Consider the following 21,140-nt stretch of genomic DNA (forward strand, 5'->3'; position numbering starts at 1 on the left):
TATCTGAGGCATAATGGGATTCCTCATGAGAGTGCATCACCCCACATCATGCAACAGTCAAGGGTGTGGGGAAAAGCTTAGTCTTAAAAGTAAGCCTTAGGCTATAACCATGTGGCCTGCTTAAAGCCTGTCCCCCACATCCAATGCAAACTATAAGTGAGCAAACATATATATCATATTTAAAAACTTATTTGACCAACAGTGGTGGTATTATAGTGTCCAGTAAACTAGCATATAATATTGCTACTACTCAATTTTATGGTGGGGAAAAAAAGAAAGAAATCAAATGTGTATTAAAAATAAGACATTTATGCTATATATCCTCTTTCTGTTTCACTAAATCTACAATTTCTGGTTGTAGTTAGAAAAAGGAGTACTCAAGCAGAAGTTGAAGAGAGAACATACAGTAAATTCAACCCATTTATTTCTCTAGTTCCCACTCTTGAGAGCAGAATATTACTTTCTTTAGGGAAGCCAACTTCTAAAGATTCTCTCTCTTTTTAGGTTGAAATGACTTCTTCCTGTCCCTTACAGTCTGTGCAGGGTTGGTGCCTGCTCCCACTATATTTAAATTTCTTTAGACACTGCCCTACCTTTTCAGTAAGTTTATCTGTAAACAGACACTTCTAAAGTTAATTCTACCTTTAGTGTACCCTTTCTTTATTATACAAATATATTTTCTGATATTATCAATACTCTGTAAATTCCCTTAGAACTAAATACATGCATATCTTGCTTGTGTGTATCTGAGACAATCTGTGTTCTATAGTCAATCTGTAATTGTGTTAAATGAGCCAGTTTCCCCCCCAAAAGTATATAGTGATTCTACTTTTTTTTTTTTGAGAGAACAAAGAAAGAGTCAGAGAGAGGGACAGATAGGGACAGACAGTAAGGAAGGGAGAGAGATAAGAAGCATTAATTCTTTGCTGCGGCACCTTAGATGATCACTGATTGTTTTTTCATACGTGCCTTGACTGGGGGGTTACAGCAGAGCAAGTGACCCCTTGCTCAAGCCAGTGTCCTTGGGCTTCAAGTCAGCAACCTTTGGGCTCAAGCCAGTGACCTTGGGCTCAAGCCAGCAACCTTTGACCTCAAGCTAGTGACCATGGATTCATGTCTATGATCCCACGCTCAAGCTAGCGACCCCACACTCCAGCTGGAGAGCCCATGCTCAAGCCAGCAACCTCTGGGTTTTTGAACCTGGGTCCTCCATGTCCCAGTCTGACACTTTATCTACTGTGGCACCACCAGGTCAGGTATAGTGCTTTTATTTATATCACTACTATAATTTAAAGTTCTGCTTCTATTTTATTTTGTCAAGGTTGGAGAGACCATCTTCAAGGTGGCAACATTTCTTGCATATTTTAGTTGTAATAAAATATGGGCTAACTAAGACCTCAGTTTCTTAGGCCTTATTAAAGAATACCAAGAACATTAAACTGTATCATGAGAAGCTAGAGTTACTTAAGAGAGTCCACTATTTATATGACCTGGTAGAAGTTGTTTGGTTTCTTGGAGCCTTGTTTCTTCACCTATGTAAGAAGTGAATAGAAAAAGTAGCTCTGAATTCTGCAGTCCTCTGATGAAGAAAGCTATAAAGTGGGCATATTGTTTGGAATTTTTATTTTGTCTACCCTTTAACTTCTGGTGTCATTGAATTTCTCACAGATAATGCCCCAAGCTATTGATTATAATTTTTTTTTTACCTTTTAATGGATAGGAAGAAAATGAGAAATATATAATGTCATTGAGATTTTGGCAAAGACAGTAATGTAAGGTTCATAAATATTGCATTTGTGCTTTGGTGAAGTGGTCATTGCTCAAAGTTAATGATTTTGGCAGCTCTGAATGGCCCAGTGTTGACTGACTGACATAAAGGTCAACTGCTTAATTTATGAGCTGTCCTTCCAGAATAAAGACACTGAGGTTGACCTCCTGTCAAATGGGGCTGCCACCGAGACTGTTGATTACAATAGTAATGAAAGTTTAAAAAAAAATCTATTCGCCTTGTTTTGATCCCTGCCTCTAGTGATCAATGGCACTTAAGCCAGGTCAAGACAGGAACAGATACTTCTGTGCCTGTAGAACAAAGTAAGAGCAAGTTGCTACAGAACATCATTAACTTCATCTGTATTTTGTCCTAACAACTTAAACGAGCCAGACATGGAAAATTACTAAGTACTACCCAGACTACAGACTTGTTCAGGTAGACATTTTTTATGAGTTCTAAACTGCTCAAAGAAAAATTCAATCTATAAGTTGGAAATTATTTTTAAATTACAGTTTAGATGTAATTTTTCTTTTCATGTCACAAATCTTACCCTAAAGTCTTCTGGAGATCTCTTGAAGCAATATTTTTGCCAATATATCTCCTCAGACTAGTGAAATATAAGACAAAATAAATAAATCGGTTTATATCAAATTGAAAGACTTTTGCACAGCAAAAGATACCATTAAAAAATAAAAAGGCAGCCCATTCTATGGAAGAACATGTTCTTTAATATGATAAAGGGTTAATAACCTAAATTAATAATGAATTTATAAAACTCAACACCAGGAAGATAAACAAGACAATTAAAAATGGGCAAAGGACCTGAATAGACACTTTTCCATTGAGGACATACAGGTAGTCAATAGGAATATGAAAAAAATGCTAGATGTCACTAATAATTAGAGAAATTTAAATCAAAACTGCAATGAGATACCACCTCACATCTACTAGAATTAATTTCATTAACAAATCAACAAAAAGCAAGTGCTGGCAAAGGTGTGGAGAAAAGGGAACTTTCCTTCACTGCTGGTGGGAATTCAGACTGGTGTAGCCACTGTGGAAAACAATATGGCATTTACTCAAAAAATTGAAAATGAAACTGGCTTATGATCCAGCTATAACATTCCTTGAAAATATCTTAAGACTCCCAAACACCAATTCAAAAGAAGATATGCAGCCCCATGTTCATTGCAGCCTTTTTTATAAGATTTGGAAAGAGCCTGTGTCCATAAGTGGATGAATGAATAATGAAGCTGTGATACATTTACACAATAGAATACTATGCATCTATAAAAAAAAAGAAAATCTTACTTTTTGTGATGTCATGGATGGACCTGAAGATCATTATGCTAAGTGAAATAAGCCAGTTGTAAAAAGACAAATACCATATGATCTCACTTTTATGTGGAATCTAATGAACAAAATATCCCAAGGAACAAAATAGAAACAAAGGAAGGGTCACAAGAAACATATGGACAGTTGTTGGAGGGAAGGGGAAAGAGGGGAGGGATCAAAGAAAATAAAGAGATTAGCCAATACACACACACACACACACACACACACACACACAACTCATAGATATAAACAACAGACTAGCAATTCCCAGAGGAAAAGGGGGGATAGAGGTGGGATGAGGGGGAAAAAGGGTAAAACAAAGATGGAAAGAAACTTTGTATGAGGTATGGGGGGGCACAATGCAGTGGGTAGAGGGTGTTATATTTAGTGGGACAATTAAAAATATGCCAACACAGCCTGACCAGGTGGTGGCGCAGTGGATAGAATGTCAGACCGGGAAGTGGAAGACCCAGGTTTGAGACCCCCGAGGTCACCAGCTTGAGTGTGGGCTCATCTGGTTTGAGCACAGGCTCACCGTCACTGGGTTGAGCGAGGGGTCGCTCAGTCTGCTGGAACCTCTCGGTCAAGGCACATATGGGAAAGCAATCATTGAACAACTAAGGTGCCTCATCAAAGAGTTGGTGCTTCTTGTCTCTTTCTTCCAGTCTATCCGTCCCTAACCTGTCCCTCTGTCTCTCTCTGTCTCTGTCACACACACACAAAAAGAAAACATGTCAACACAATCAAATAAAAATTAAAAAGACTTGAATGTCTTGTATTCTCAACAAGACGAACATAACAATTTATTTATAGTTTTCAATCTAGGTGCTAATAATATTTGGGGCTAGGTAATTCTTCGTTACAGTAATATGTCCTATGCATTGTAAAATGTTAACAGCATCACTGGTTTCTGCTAACTAGATGCCAGTAGCAACCCCCTCATTTGTAACAACCAAAAAATGTTTCTAAACATAGTCAAATATGCCTTAAAGAGCAAAATAACCTCGAGTTGGTAACAATTGATTTAATTTATAAATATTTTCAATTTCATTTTGTTGCCAAGCAATGAGTTTTGATGATTCAAAAATGAAAAAAAAATTGTTTATTCCTGAGAAACTTACAATCTGTTAAAAACAAACAAACAAAAGCAGTAATCAAGGCATATGAAAGGTTTTATTTAATTTTTTATGGTTTTTGAAATATTTCATTTAGTAATAATATATTTGACAATGAACTTGCCAGTATTAAGTAGGCCACTCCATGCAGTCTTGCCTACTAAAATGGAAACATAAAAATGTTAGGGAGAAATGATGAAAATGGGGAAAAAATAAAAATAGTATGAAGAAAAAATAGTATGAAGAGGCTAAAATATCTGGCCTAAACTTTGATATCTTAATGCTGAATAACATAAATTAAATCTGAAAATAAATTTTGATGTTACTTACAGAGCACCCATAATACTTTAAAAACAGATCTATCAAGAAAATCTTCCAGATCTTTGCAGTATGAGGTATAAGAATAACATGTATATTCATATTGCCATGAAACAACACTCACCACTAAGTTTTTGTGGCACAATCAGCTCATGTTAACTGCCTTACCAGAGGACTCTCCTACCCGATGCTTTGCTATCTCATATATCCTGTTTCAATTTCAAACTCTAAACCTCAAAATGCAGTGACACTTCCCTGTAACTCAAAGAAATTAGAAGGTGAACACCAGAGAGGAAACATAACATTGTACCAAGTTTGCTGTTACATAGCAAGTAGTAGGAAGAGATTTTATTAAAAAAAAACAACAAACAATGCTTGAAAGACAACCAAAAAGAATGTGCTGGAACAAAACAAGGCTTAGTGAATCCCTCAAAATAACACTCTTAATAGAACACACAATTCTTAGTTATGAGAAGTAAAATTAATTGTTACTTGTTATTGATGAGATATGTGACTTAATTTAACTATTTGGGGATGAGTCTAGGAAAACCACAAACACATGCAATTCTACAACAGGAATGTTTAAGACCCATAGCCGATCCCTTTGTGAGGAATCATCACCATAATTCATCAGTAATCCTATATTTTGAATGGCACTGTGGACAAAAAAAAAAAAAAAAAAAAAATGGTGCTAAAAATAAACCTAACAGGCTCAGATGAATTCTGAACAATGGCCTTGCAAACTCAGAGACCTAAAGTAACCACATAGGATGGTCAAAAATTAAAACTTTCAGGCCCTGGCCGGTTGGCTCAGCAGTAGAGCGTCGGCCTAGCGTGCGGAGGACCCGGGTTCGATTCCCGGCCAGGGCACACAGGAGAAGCGCCCATTTGCTTCTCCACCCCTCCACCGTGCTTTCCTCTCTGTCTCTCTCTTCCCCTCCTGCAGCCAAGGCTCCATTGGAGCAAAAGATGGCCCGGGCGCTGGGGATGGCTCTGTGGCCTCTGCCCCAGGCGCTAGAGTGGCTCTGGTCGCGGCAGAGCGAGGCCCCAGAGGGGCAGAGCATCGCCCCCTGGTGGGTAGAGCGTCGCCCCCTGGTGGGCGTGCCGGGTGGATCCCGGTCGGGCGCATGCGGGAGTCTGTCTGACTGTCTCTCCCTGTTTCCAGCTTCAGAAAAATGAAAAAAAAAAAAAAATTAAAACTTTCTAACTAAAAGTAGTTCATGGTGAGTAGTCATGTCCAAGAATGATATTTTTCTCTAAACAAAGGTCAATGCTTACCTAATCAGCCTGTCTGCTGTCTTTAAAATGTCATCTTTTCTGGCCTTCCTCAGTACAGGTATCCCACCAGAGCACGATCCAGAAACACCCCCCCCATTGTTATTGTTATCATGTGAATCATTAACTGCTTCTTGTCCCTGCCTATGTAAAAGAAGTTTCAGCATGTATATTTTTATTTTTTAATCTATTCCATAGATTTCCCCACTTTTCTTCCTGTGGCTTCCCTAATCTGTCACCAGTCAATTTCACGGAACCCCCTTACATCTCTCCTTTAATTCTGATGTACAAAATAAGTGGTGAAGCCGCCATTTTGGGGAGCACTTTCTCAATCCTTTGAGACTTTGCTTCCCTGAAGTTGTTGACAGTACGGCTCAAATAAACTCTTACAAAACTCCTACAGGTTTGGAAATTTCTTACATTGACAGCACTGCGAGAAGTCCACAGGAGTGACAGCTATTTTAGGCTTAGAAGTTTACATTTCTGTCAGCAACTAAATACTCAGATTTAACACTAAGCATGATCATTTATGGAAGTGCAAAAATATATACTTTTTCATGTAATTTACTTATTTAACTTTAATGGAAACTATTTACATGGTTTAGAAAGCATCTCCTAGGACAATGCAATTTTATCTCTTGCTAAGAACCAAACATAATTTAAATCCCAAGCAAAGTTTTTGAATATATTACCAACATTATTAGTGAAGTTTCCATACTAAAATGTGAACCAAGGCTGATAAAATGGATCACTTAAGATGCCAACCAAAATTAACATTTGTCTTGGGCTTATCTATGACTCAAAAGAGAAAATATCTTGAAGACTGTACATAAGGAATAATTTTTCTGCCCTAATTTCCAGGGTTAAGGCAGAAGGTAATGATGTAAGCTCTACCTAGAAACAAGCTTGACTTGTCTACATGTCCAAATATTTTATAAATGGAGGCAAACCTGCCCAGGACTGACCACAACCAACTAAGAGTAAATAGAACACAGCACAAAAAAGCAAAATAGAAAGTGACCAAGAAAAGATACCTTATTTTTGCTTCAATTCATTCTCAACAAATATAGTTTGTAATACTTGTAAAGCTCTATGTGAAATGATTCAAATATGAATTAGAGTTTCTATTCCCAAGTTGTTTGCAAAGTAGTGAGAGAGAATGCAGAAGCAAATAAAATAGAGTCAATTACTATAAGGAAATAATAATTAAAAGGAGACTAGAATAGTGTAAAAGGAAACAGGAAGAAAAAGATGGAAATTGACTTTATTAGCTCTGGCAAGCCTTAGAATATTGTATGTATGTCCATATGCATAAAGTAAATTAAAATTGTCTTTAGTTATTTGTTGATTATTGTTTTTCTTAATCACAAACTTTTGACAACATCCATGGATATAAATGATTGTGTTAGGGTCATTTCAGGATGGGATCAGTATTTTTTTCTCTCTCTCTCTTCTAGAGTTCTATAGACTGAGCCTAAGGTTTTCTTTGAAGCTGGTGGTGTTCCAATCAGTGTGACAAAAAAGTAAGACAAAATCTTGAACATATCCCAGATGTTTGTTTTTATTTTTTAAGTGTCAGTTTATAGAAAGGCATCAACCATAATTATTTTTAAAGTATATTATACCAAAAAACTTAAAACTTAAATGTTTTCAACAAGACTGTTGCATTAATTAAAAAATAAAGAAACATATGTAGTATTACTTTTCTTCTATATGTTTCCACTTATTTAAATTGCATTTAAATGTTTATGTCTGTGTGTATGTTTTGAGTGGGCACGTGTTTAATAACATACAGGTTGCAAGTTTACAGTGATGGAAACAAATGATACCATCTATAGTCTTCATTAAATTTGATTTAAACTCAAAACTGATTATTTAAGTAAAAGAATTCATTTGCATTCTAATTTATAACATATTTATACTAGAATATGTTTTTTGTACAACTTTTGGCCTTTACATACAAATAACGTCGTTTTCAAATGGATTCTTAGAAAAATTAAGCTGAACATTTAATTTAACTTAATCAGTTAACTACTATTTGTATTTTTTTAATAATAAGAATATTGATTATTCCTGAATCGTATTGTATTTTCTAGAATGTACTGTTAAAAGAAGTCCTGCTCGGGAACATATAACAAAAACTTCATCAGATGGAGAATTCCATTTCAAAAATTACTTCATATGTTTTCTACACACACATTTCAAATAAATTGTTTCATATTATTTAAATCAATTTAATATGGCAAGATAACGTTAGAAATCAAATCAAGAAAAAGAAATTTTGAGAAGTTCTTGTCATATAAAATAAATAGCAGCCTCAAGGGAAAAGAAAGCAGTAAGGAGCTTAATGGCAGGATCTTCCAGATGATTAAGTTATTGATTCGTATAATAACATTGAAGCACGTATCCTGCCTCTCCATATGTTTATACAGTGCCCTCTGATGTAATTATGTATACACACCTTGTTTGAAAAAATGCAATAAGAATGTTAAAATATTTGACCATATTATTAACAGAGTACATTCCAACCATGATCACTAACAAGCACATAAGATTGTGATAGACACTCCAGAAATACCAAGTTTCTACGACTACAAAAATAAATGACACCCTTGTTAAATGATTGTAACATTTCTTTCTCATTTTATTTACTAAAGTGAGATCTTTATAATGTGCTTACTTGATTGTGGCAGTTCAACTTAAATAAATTGCCCATTGAACAGTTATAAAGTGAAATATTTTCAAAACTGATTGAGTCTTTAGACTAACTCATTTGTAAAAATCAATTCCGGCATAGGAAAATATGTATGCTATATTTTATCACCATGGAACACTGATATTGGAAAGTAGTAATCACGTATCTAAGGAACAGTTTATAGAAACTATATTTTAAAACAATGGTGTCATTACAGCAATCATCCATAAACAAAAGAAACAAGTGACATGTAGTCATTTCAAATACACTGAAAGTGCAATTATATGGTAGAAATAGCAATGCATTCATGTTTATTTTATTTCATTTTATGCTGTCAAGAACATAGATACACCTTAGCCCATGTTGAATAATTAGTAAACGAATATTTCTTTTAGATGCTCCTGGGTATTCACAGCTCAGATAACAACAACTCAAAGAAATCCAGTCACTATAGATTGTATGCAATAAGATTTCACTACTCTTCTCTGGAATGTTTCACTATTTCAAGCTCTGTTATGTCTTTTCAAATTAAATAGTATGTCAGTTCCAGTCTTTATAATGCAATCTATCATTGAACATGTATATAGTTATAAAGATTATTTTCTAAGTATCACATGTTGGAATAATTCTCTAGCTTCATATCAAGTGTGTAAACAAACATTACAAGGAAAAGAATGTCTTTCTTTAGTGCTTATTGAAAATCTATTTACATATACCAATCATTTACTTGGGTTTAAAAAAAAAGTGTTTCTAAGTCCCTAGGCCTACTAAAAATCCTCGAAGGTAAGGCATATGATTTCACAGTTTTACACATGAAGTTAAAGTAAAAGGTTAAATAGGTCACCCATTTTCACAAAGACAGCATGGAGTCCACTAGGATTTAAACTAAGTGGGATAGACTGGAAATGGCAATCTTAATCACAAAGCTATGTGACATGAAACCCTGGGCTGACACTTGCAGCTCTCTTCTTCCCCAAAGTAACATAGTTATAGAACAACTTGCTGGTATTCCCCACATTTTAGAAGATTTATCTAGATTCGTTCTTTTTATTTTTATGATTCTCCGTGTCTTTTCTGTTCAAGAAATATAGAGATGATCTCAAAAAGAATATTGTAAATTTAATTTGGGTCTGGGAGAAGAAACATCCAGTAGAGTATGGGATTAAGAAAAATAAAAGGAGAAAAAGAAGGCAAAAGAAAGGAAAAAAAAATACCAGTTCATGCTAAGTTAATAAACCTAAAGCCAATATTCTCTTGCCAAATTCAGACTGGCTCTTCCTGAATTGGGTGTCTGAGCTAAAATACAAGGGCTACCTTCTGGATGAGAATTGATCTGAATGAGCTCATCTCTTGATAACAAGAAGACCTCCAAATATCAAAGAAAAGTCTCTTAAAAATAGTTCAAACTAATGTCCCACTCTATTCAAGTACCTGAAATACAGCAGCAAAAAAACCTAAAAAACTGAAATTAGAAACATGACTGCTACCAGTGTCTCAGTCCCTGGGGAGGGTCTTCGCTGCCTCCTGCCTCTTTGGTAGGTTGTACAAGATCAGTAAGTGGTCTCCTTCTCCGATGGTCTCTACCAGCACACAGGCTATTCACATCTGCCTAGTCGGGTAAATAAAAGAACTCAAGGAGAAACTATTCACTATATTTCTGAAAATCAGCTTTAGGTAAAACAGTCTTCAGCCTGAAAGGGAAGGAAAGAGAGAATTCACAAAGGCTTTATATTATATAACTATTCCACACAGAAATAATACAAATACAGAAATGCAACAATCAAAGGACACATGGAGGATAAAATCTAAGTGGAAAATAACGGGAGAAAAATTTAGAAAAGAAATCAGTCAACAACACAAAAAAAGAAATTAGTCAAGTGTCAAAGGAAATTTAGAAAATAAATGCATCCAGTACTAAACCAAATATAACATGAGATCCGTGGGAGAAGAACCTACTAATGAAATGATCCATTAAAAGGTGAGGTTGTAGGAGAGTTGCTAGTACTTAGAAAGAAAGTGAAGAGAACGATGTCATTGCAGTAATACAGGATACTATAGAAACAGGAAATCAGAACTGAAAGACCATTTCTAATGATAAAGCTGGAGATTATAACAGAGTCAAGACAGAAAGACAAAGCAAGGAAAGGGCTTTTGTGCATAAATGTTAGACTTTAGGAACAGAAACATACGGGAAATTAGAGGCTTCTTGATGCAGAAAGCAGAAGAAATATAATAAAAAAAATTAAATATTTTCTTGAAGTTAGAAAATAACTGAATGTACATGTTGACAAGTTTCACTTTGTTCCCAGAAAAGTCAATAGAGAACATTCGGAACCAAAATATATCCTGCTGAAATTATTCAATTATAAGAATAAAAATAAAAAGAAATACCAAAGGCATGCAGACAAAAGAAGCAAATCACCCATAAAAGAGTAAGAGAAAGAGAGAGCCTAGGCTTCTTTAATGCAATTGTTGTAGATTGTAGTCAAGTAATGGTGTTTTCACGGAAAAAGAGAGTAGATTGAAATTCCATTCCTAACCAAGTCACCATTAATCTATTAAAAGACAAAAAGACATTCTCAGATTGTCTGGGACTTTGGAGATATATTACTTGCAAAGAAATATTGATACAATTTGTACATCTAATATCCTAGTCAAAACAATAAAATTCTGACATGGCTGCAATTGTAGCTAAATAAAATAGCAATTTATAAGTAGGATAAACTGAAGAATAAAAAGGAAAGTTATTTTTTTAAGAAAGTAAAACAACGGTATGTTGTACACAAGTAAAACGTTAAGGAAAAAAAACATCAAATGAATGATCAGGCTAAAGTATAATTAAGAAATATAAAACAGACATATAAATCAAGTGATAATATTAAGATTTGAAAACGTGGAATTCAAGAAAAAAAATGTAATGAAGAGAGTTCAAGATGGTGGTATAGGAGGATCCTGAGCTCACCTCCTTCCACAAACAACACATCTACAACTACCTATGGAATAATTCTCTCTGAAAGAGAATAAGTAACTGAATGAACAGAGCCTTCAGAACAAGGGACAGCACCAAGAAGTTTCAGAAAGTCAAAGGTATGACTTGTAGATGCCCTAAATAAGAACATAGAACAGAAAGAGAGTTCAGTGCCCCGAGGCAAAAGCCACAGTGGCTCCACTGAACAAAGTACTGACCCCAGTACCACGCTGAACGCAGCACTAGAGGGATATAATTAACAATTCTAATTAATCAGTAGGTGGATGCGCAATGGATAGAACATTGGACTGGGACACAGTTTACAATAATAGTAAGAGAATTTAACATCACACTTATATCGATGGATAGATCATCCAGACAGAACATCAATAAGAAATCATTGGCCTTATATGACACATTTATTCAGGGGGACTTACAAGATATTTACAGTATATTCTATCCAAAGGAAGAATAAAATCTTGCCAATTGTGACAACATGGGTAGACCTCGAGGGTATTATGCTAAGTGAAGTAAGTCAGACAGAGAAAGAAAAATACCACATGACAAGCAACCAAACAAAGAAAAACAAATAGGCTCGCAGATACAGAAAAAATAGCCCTGATGTTTTACAGGAGTGTGTTAAGGATGAGCAACGTAGGCAAAGGATATTGAGAGATACAAATTTTCAGTTATAAAAATAAGTCACAGGAATGTAATGTACAGCATAGGGAAAATATTCAGTAATATTGTAATAACTTTATATAATGACAGTTATCAGACTTATAGAGGTGATCATTTTATAAGGTATATAAATACCAAATCATTATGTTTTAAACATGCAACCAACATAATATTGTATGTTAACTACACTTCAATAACTATTAAAAATATATATTACGGACCAGAAAAGAGTACTTTATTTAGAAATAATGTCTAAAAAGAACACAAAATTGTAATTAATATGTCCCCACATAAGTATAGTCAATTTTTTAATCAATGATATGTGAAAGACAATTTTCAAATATACAGATACACAAGAGTATTCAGCTTTATTTCATATATATAAGAATACATTTCCATCAATTATAAGAACAAATATAAAAACAAATAATAATCTGAATAATATTATTATGGTTGATTTAAAGAAAATATAACAAATGCAAACAACAGAAAATACATCTTCTCAAGAATCAATAAAATATACATTAATCAGCAGGAAAAAATATTCTGCTATTTAGAACTAATTAATAATGTAATTAAAATTCTTAACTGAATGTTACCTGAACTAGTACTCTAAAAGAATGCTCTCATTTGTTTTTTTTCAATATTCATAATTAGTTTACTCTATTTTCATATTAATGCCTTAAAAAGAAAAGATTTTCTACTTGGCCTTTTAGACCTGGTGTATATGATTGTATAAAATGAGGCATTTAAAAAGGATTTTTTTTTTCTTTTTTCTTTCTTTTTTTTTGCGAAGGAGATTCAAAGTACTTGCATATGTGCTTCAAATTCTGGGAAGCAGCATGGAATGTCAGTGATTGATGAGCTAGTTATTTCAGAATTCCATTTTATGATAGTATTTCAGAAATGTTAAGTCTTGTGGCAGTTTTGCCAGATCAAAAAGCTGTAATTCAGTGACGACAATAATGCTGAGAGCAGTGAGTTCTGGCCCATAGTTTGATGCCATCTTTACATTTGCAGATCACCCCCCCCCCCTACACCACTGTCACATAAAAAACACCCCATTGCACTGTAGAATTTGGCATGATTGCTTAAGAGGCCTGGATTGAACTGGCATTAATTAGCTCTGTCATGCTATTATTCATTCCCCATGAATTTGCTCTTACCATTCAGATCAGGGATGAATTCACTAGCACAGCAGAATGTAGAAACAATATATGATCTACTTGCTTGTATTTCGTCTTGTATTCCTCTTACAGAGAAAGATCAGTGGTGTAGAATTTAATGCACTCTAAATTTTATTCCACCCTTTGTATTCCCCTTTGTGCCTTTCTTAGCACAAAAAATTCACATGTTAAGACTACCCCCATTTGGAAAATTGCAACTGAAACTCCGCTCTCTTTCTTCTCGCTCTATGGCAGTTTTGTTTTATTCTCTTAGTCAGATTCTTCCCTACCTATCATATCCTCCTTCTGACAAAGACCCCCTCTTGGGTTTAAATGTTTGAGAAGTATTTCTTCCTGTCTCCCTACATGAGTTCAGATATCTATTACTGATTATTCTGAGTTGGGAACCCCTAAAAGCAAGAATATCTAGTTCATTACAATACACTTAATTAAGTAATAAGGAAAAGCAATTATTCAATAGGTTATATAATGGCTTTAGGGGTAACAAAATTGATTTTAAAGCTATTGCTGATCATCTGAAAACATTTAATTGGCCAGTATGTCTGGTGGAGACCTTATTCTTTTATTAAAATTTGTATGATATATACATACAGGCAAAAATACAGGATAAAGAGGAAATTTTGTGCCCCAGAGTCTGATTAGTACCATAAAATGTAGACAGTCTCAGATTGTGTATTTTAAAAATGCTTGAGAAACACCATATAATTTTTTTTCTAAGGAGTCTGAAACATAGATTAAAGAATAAATAAGTTCCCTAGAATGTCTTTGTTAAAATATGTTACTGGAAGTTGTTTTATGTGTTCTACAGTTTCATAATATTGGAAGTTATTCATTAAGAAGTTTTAAATTGCTAGTCACAGAAAACTGTGACTCTAGCAACCACAACAACAAAATACATATCTCTTCTAACAAAAAATCATTAGGCAAGGTAGCTATGCACTAGCTTAAAATGAAAACTTTTCCCAGACAATCTGGAAATATCTTCACATATTTTATTGGCCAGCATAGTATCACATTATCAAGGTTAAACTAATCACTGGCAAGGAAAATAGAACCACCATGATTGGCTTAGGCAAATCGCTAACTACTTCCAGATCTAAAGATAGTGTCATCCTTCATAGAGTCACAATGAGGATCTTGCCATCAAAGAAGAGTTAGGAAGGCAAACAGGTGTCTGCAGGATTGGTTTGCTGAATGTATGGCTATAGGCCGCCACCGTCGCGGCCATGCACATGCAGGTTCTTATTGAATTTGGAGACGGTAAAGAAACAGCGGAGCCAAAAATGTTGGGCCATTTCTTTCAAGTCTCGCACTGGCTGATGAGCAAACAGGCAGGGAAAATACTTCCCTTTCATTCAGGGTTCTCCAAGCCCTGACAACCAGGAGCATCTTCTCTGGGTTCTCCTAGAATCAAAGACCCCCAGAAGCTTCAGTAGAGCTTCCAAAGCCCCTCAGCTCTGGTTCCCCATCTGCACACCTTCTCTTTCCTTGCCAACATGGCTTCTTCTTCAGGACCCTGCATTTTCTTTTCTCTCACTCCGCAAACATGGCTTCTTTCTTTTTCCCAGCATTCTCTTTTTTCAAAATTTTCTGGCATAGAAACTTCTCCTCCAGCAAACATTAGCAAAACAATGGCCCTTCCCAAGCAGGAAGGTAATTTGCAATTTCACAGACCACATATACCTGGTGCTGCCCAGCCTCCAATGTAAACTATAAGTGAGCAAACATAAAAATCATATTTTACAAACTTATTTGACCAACACTGAATTAACTAATACTAATTCATATATTGTTTCTTATGAGAATAAAACCCAAGTCAGATAATTATCTTTTTTTTTTTTTTTTAAGTGAGAATAAGGAAGATACAGAGAAAGACTCCTACATGGCCCTGTCTGGGATCCACCTGGCAACCCTGTCTGGGCCCAATGCTGTGCCCATCTGAGGCCGTGCTCACAACTGAGCTATTTTTAGTGCCTGACACAGAGGTTTGGTGTAGTCATCCTTAACCCCCAGGCCAACTTACTCTAATAAATCAGGCCATGGTTGCAGAGGAAAAGAGAGAGAGGGAGAAGGGTGAGGGAGAAGGGGGGAGAAACAGATGGTTGCCTCTCCTGTGTTCCCTGACAGGGAATCAAATCTAGAACTTCCACATGCCAGGTTAATGTTTTACCACTGAGCCAACTGGCCAGGGTTGTAAATGATCTTTAGTGGCATTTAGGACCTTGATAGGACAAAAGAGACTTTATATCTGAGGCAAATAATAAAGGATTAGAGACCAGGGGAAGCATTCCTAGCATAAAGATCACTTACTTCTCTGACAAATGTTTGTGTTAATAAAAGGTGGCAAAGGGGGTTAGGAAGATAAAAAAAAAGGGAAAATGAGGGAGCTGCAACCACAATGTTTCAATAGACAAATTTAATTTTGTATTTTGTTTTTCATTTAAACCAGGACAAAAAAAAATTGAAAAAATATTTTCTCCCCATTTCAGATCCTAGGCAATGTTGTTTCTTCTATATTTTTTTCATCTTAATTCTGTTATACAATTAAAAGGAGTTCTAAGTGATTGCAATATAGCAGTGAATAAAATGTGTAGGATTTTGAATTCATCAAGGATTCCTTTCCTCAAGAAGTTTAAACAGAAAAATGTTATGTATAATAAAACAACCAATAGTATTAGAGTATTAAGAAAGCAGATACTGTAAAGGGAAATAAAAAATGAACAATATATATAATGAATAACTAAATAATATAAATATAATTTAGAATTTGATAAATCCTATAAAAAGCAGACAAAAATATTTATATAAGGTAGAGAAATGAAGATTAAGAGTGCAGGCAGAACACAATTTTAAACAGGGTATTTAGTTGAAATAATATTTGAGCAAACACTTTCTATTGCTCAAATCACCTCTCTCTTAATGTTAAGTTGTAATGCAAGTATGAAGCATTTAAGATATTGAACAGACCTCATGAATACCAAAATATATCATTTTATTTAATAGGAATATATTTTATTAAACTATGCTTGTTAACTATGTTACAAAATTTTGTGTTTTTTCTTTAAATATTTCTAATGGTAGCTTTTAGTTACTCCTATGTATTAAAAATCACCAGGCCCTGGCTGCTTGGCTCAGTGGTAGAGCATCGGCCGTGTGGAAGTCCCAGGCTCAATTCCCATCCAGGGCACACAGTAGAAGTACTCATCTGCTTCTCCACCCCTCCCCCTCTCCTTTCTTTCTATCTCTCTCTTCTCCTCCCACAGCCAAGGCTCCATTAGAGCAAAGTTGACTCAGGTGCTGAAGATGGCTCCATGCCTTCCACCTCAGGTGCTAGAATGGCTCCATTTGCAACAGCAAAATGCCCCAGATGAGCAGAGCATTGCCCCCTAGTGGGCTTGCCAGGTGGATCCCAGTTGGGTGCATGTGGGAGTTTGTCTCTCTGCCTCCTCACTTCTCACTTCAGAAATACACACACACACACACAAAATCACCATACAGATTAACTTTTTTCTTAAATTATAACTTGTTCTAGGTTTATTCAAGGTATGCCTTTCTGTGAGTTCTGTTCAATCAATTCTGTTTTCAAAACACTTAGCTTTTCAGTTAACTAAAGTAGAACCTCCTTTTTTTTTATTTTCTGGAAAGGATTTCTTCCACTACAGAGAATATAAACTTGGCAAAAAGGGCAGAGGTTTATGAAGAATTGAGAGAAATTTTCATCCCAGTTATCAATCAAAATAGTCAATGATCAATCTTAGTGATCAAAAGTTTAAAAATCACCTTTGTATCCAGCTAGCTTTCTAGAGAGGCTATTGATTTATTTTATGTAAAATGTAAAAAGTTTTACCCTTAAGAATAATTATAATTTAATCAATATTCGTTTGTTTTATGTATTTTGATACCAAAATCTCTGGTATCAAATCTTCTACAATCTCTGGATACCTAATGCTGTTATTTCCTAGACCTTCTTGGTGGTCAGTTACCCTTCCCAGACTGCATAAGCATTGAAGTTTGGAATTTCCTACTCACCGTTCACTCTTGTAGATAGATCTTTTGTTCATGCTAGGAACAAAATGCTAAGTACCAATTTAGCAGATCATTTTTGCACAGAAGTACACGTAGACAAGAATATAATTTATCAATTAAAAGGGTCATATTTTTTTCAAGAATTTTGCATATTTTAATCCAGATCGATACAGTGGATACTAATAGGAATATTAGAGACATTATAGAGAGCAGGTGTGATTTAAATCCCAGCTCCGGCCAGCATAGAGAAGTCCCATTCTATAGGAAATGTTTCCATATTCACTTTTTTAAAAAATTTCTCATCCCTGAAAATTTGAATTATAGTATAATAGATAATTATAAATATAAATTATATAAATATAATTTTGGAAATTTTATGCAACAGTTTTAGTTGGTTGATATTGTGGAAGTTTTATTTTAAGGGATATTATTCTCAACTAAGGTATTAGCGTCCCCTAACAAGGATGTTTGGAAATGTGGAGGGTATTTTAGAAGTAACATGGTTTGAGTGGGTGTTGGCACTAGTGGATGAAGCCAACCATGCTAGGTATTCTCTTTACGATATACTCTCCTACTTAAAATGTTAAAAGTGTCCCCATAGAAATACATTGGTAGAGGCAGTGAAGAGGTATAGAAAAAGAGGCCTTACAGTCAATATTATTGAAAATATAATGACACCTGGGAGAAAAAGTGGGGGTAAGTGAGAAAAGAGGAACAAATATATGGTGATGGAAAATTATTTGACTTTGGGTGATGGACACACAATGCAATCAACAGTTCAAATACTATTGAGATGTTTACCAGAAACCTATGTACTCTTATTGATTAATGTCACCTTATTAAATGAGATTTCAAAATAAAAAATGGTGACAAAAACCAAGGGTATTATGACAACATTAAAGGAAGAGGAAAGGAAGTACAAATGGGGAAATTACCTATACTATTTCAAATATAGAAATAGATAACTTTTTTATACCTTTGTATTTAATGCAGCAACTCTAATTTTTATATAGAGAAAAGTGAAACTCAGAGAGATTAAATAGCACTGGGGAACAAAGTTTTTGTTACATCCACAAAAACACTTGTTCTTACCTAATTTGAGTGTGTTGATCTCAAATCTGACATTAGTTTTTCTCTGTAAGCTACAGTTGTTTTTTTTTTTGCAGTTCAAGATTTTAGGTTTTCATCCTATTGTAAAATTTTCAACATTTAGTTTAACATAATGAAGTACAATGTCTTCTTGGGCACCATCTTTGTAAAAATATAACAATTTATATAATGCAGTAAATACACTAATACACTAAAAATATGATTGCATTAAAATTTGTCTACAATTTTAAAATAGAACATATTAAAACACTTATTTTAATCATAAAATTTGCGCAAAACTTATTTAAATTCTATTCAGGCAAAAATTTGCGTTTGTAGATCTTGCGTTTGTATACTTGTTGAGGACAATCTTGTTTGATGCTCCAGCAGTAGTCTGCTCATCACTGACAGTTCCAAGATTTTTGGGAAACTTATCAAGGTGACAGTTAAGAAAATGAATCTTAATGCTCATGTTACATCCAATGTCGCGGAAAGCCAACAGCATCCTTTAAATCAGAAGTTCATAATTTTCTGCTTTTTTGTTGCCAAGGAAGTTCTTCGTAACTGCCACAAAAGACTGTCATGCTGTTTTCTTCTCCTCATTCATATTCCTGGCAGATTCTTTGTCACATATGAAGGTCTGAATTTGGGGTTCATTGAATACACCTGCTTTTATCTTCTCTAAAGACAAGGCAGGAAAAGCAGAAATAATATGTTGGAAGCATTCACTTTCTCTATTCAAAGCCTGAACAAACTGCTTCATTAAGCCAAGTTTGATGTGAAGTGGGGGGAAAATGATCCTGTCTCAATTAACTACAGGTTCATTCACAATATTTTGCATCCCTACTTCCAGAGCTTCACATTTTGGCCACTCCTTCTGTGGCCAGTGTTTCTCCTGAGCTCTGCTGTCCCACAAACACAGAAAGCAAGGATACTTCGTGAAACTTCTCTGATATCCTAGCAGGAAATTTACTATTTTAATATCCACACAAATGATCAGTTATGCTCCTCATACTTCAGAAAGTTGAGGACAATTTTTATGTCATTATAATCTTCTCACAGATGAACTGAATAACCAGGTGGTACCACTGCATAAACATTACCGTTGTGTAGGAGAACACATTTCAGACTGTTTAGAGCTGTCAAGAAATAGCTGCGCCTGACCTGTGGTGGCATGGTGGATAAAGCCTCGACCTGGAACACTGAGGTCGCCGGTTTGGAACCCTGGGTTTGCCCAGTCAAGGCACATATGGGAGTTGGGAGTTGATGCTTCCTGCTCCTCCCCCCTTGTGTCTCCCCTCTCTCTCTCTCTCTCTCTCTCTCTCTCTCTTTCTCTCTCTTTTCTCAAATGAATAAATAAAATCTTTAAAAAAAATTTTTTTTAAAGAAATAGCTGCCATTCTGTTGGACTGTAAGTGGTAACACCTAGGTGGCTGAGAAGACTACTGATATCATGACAGTAAACAAAGTGTTTGTCTTCGAAAAAAAGTCCACAAAAATTTGTTCACGCTTCCTGAAATGGGCTACTTTAACTGACCGGTGAAGTACATTCTTTTCTTGAAGCCTGGAGGCTAATAACTCAGCTGCTTTCTTTGATAGACCCAAATCTCTTACTAAGTCATTCAATTCGGGTTGGCTAAACTGCTAAGGGGTTAATGACTGCTTGGCATCAGAAGACCCTTCAGATTCTACAACCATTTCCTCATGCATCTTATCAAAACACCATGTTCACTTTCTACGTCCTTAGAAGAAATAAAACCATTGAAAACTGAAACCGGGAGTGTTTCAGAATGTGAGATAGGTCATATTGCTGAAGTAATATTAGGATATGTGATCATATGCCATTTTTTCTTGCCGGTGCCCTTTGTATGGATCAGACAGAAATAACAGTCACCGCTGTGGTACTTAGGTTCAAGCCAAACCATGGGAATACCAAAAGGTATTCCTTTGCATTTTTCTTTTGTCCAGTCATGAAGCCTTTCCTCGCAATTATGACACACAATATGAGGAACCCAATTCTTGTCTTGATTGACAAGGGGAACCTGAAAATAGGCAATATATGCACGTGTCACAAATGATGAAATATTGCGCCTCTGACGTTGAAGTGTGTAATAGCCACATATATAACAGAAAGTGTCAGGACTATTCTTACATTTACGCCTACTCGAAGAAGCCATGATTCAATCTTAAAACAAAATAAGAGGGTGTTTTAGTCAGATAATAATTTTTTACATTTAAAAACAACTACAGTTACGTAAAAGTGATGTTTGTAAAACATTAATTGCCTTGTGGTTATGTTCAATCCAAGAGTTGTTACCTTTAATTCCAATTTAAAAATCAATGCATGTCATTAACTGTAACAAAAAGAAATTAAAATTGCATAAAAACTAGAGCATGGCCTGACCTGTGGAGGCACAGTGGATAAAGTGTCAACCTGGAAATGCTGAGGTCACCGGTTCGAAACCCTGGGCTTGCCTGGTCAAGGCACATATGGGAGTTGATGCTTCCAGCTCCTCCCCCCTTCTCTCTCTCTGTCTCTCCTCTCTCTCTCTCTCTCTCTGTCTCTCTGTCTCTCCCTCTCCTCTCTAAAATGAATAAATAAAAAATTTAAAAGAAGAAGAGTCAAAGACATTAAAAAAAAAACAAAAAACTAGAGCATGCACCAAAAAAAGATTTCAGA

The sequence above is a fragment of the Saccopteryx leptura genome, chromosome 8 (genome assembly GCF_036850995.1).
Source record: "Saccopteryx leptura isolate mSacLep1 chromosome 8, mSacLep1_pri_phased_curated, whole genome shotgun sequence".
In the NCBI taxonomy this organism is placed as follows: Eukaryota; Metazoa; Chordata; class Mammalia; order Chiroptera; family Emballonuridae; genus Saccopteryx; species Saccopteryx leptura.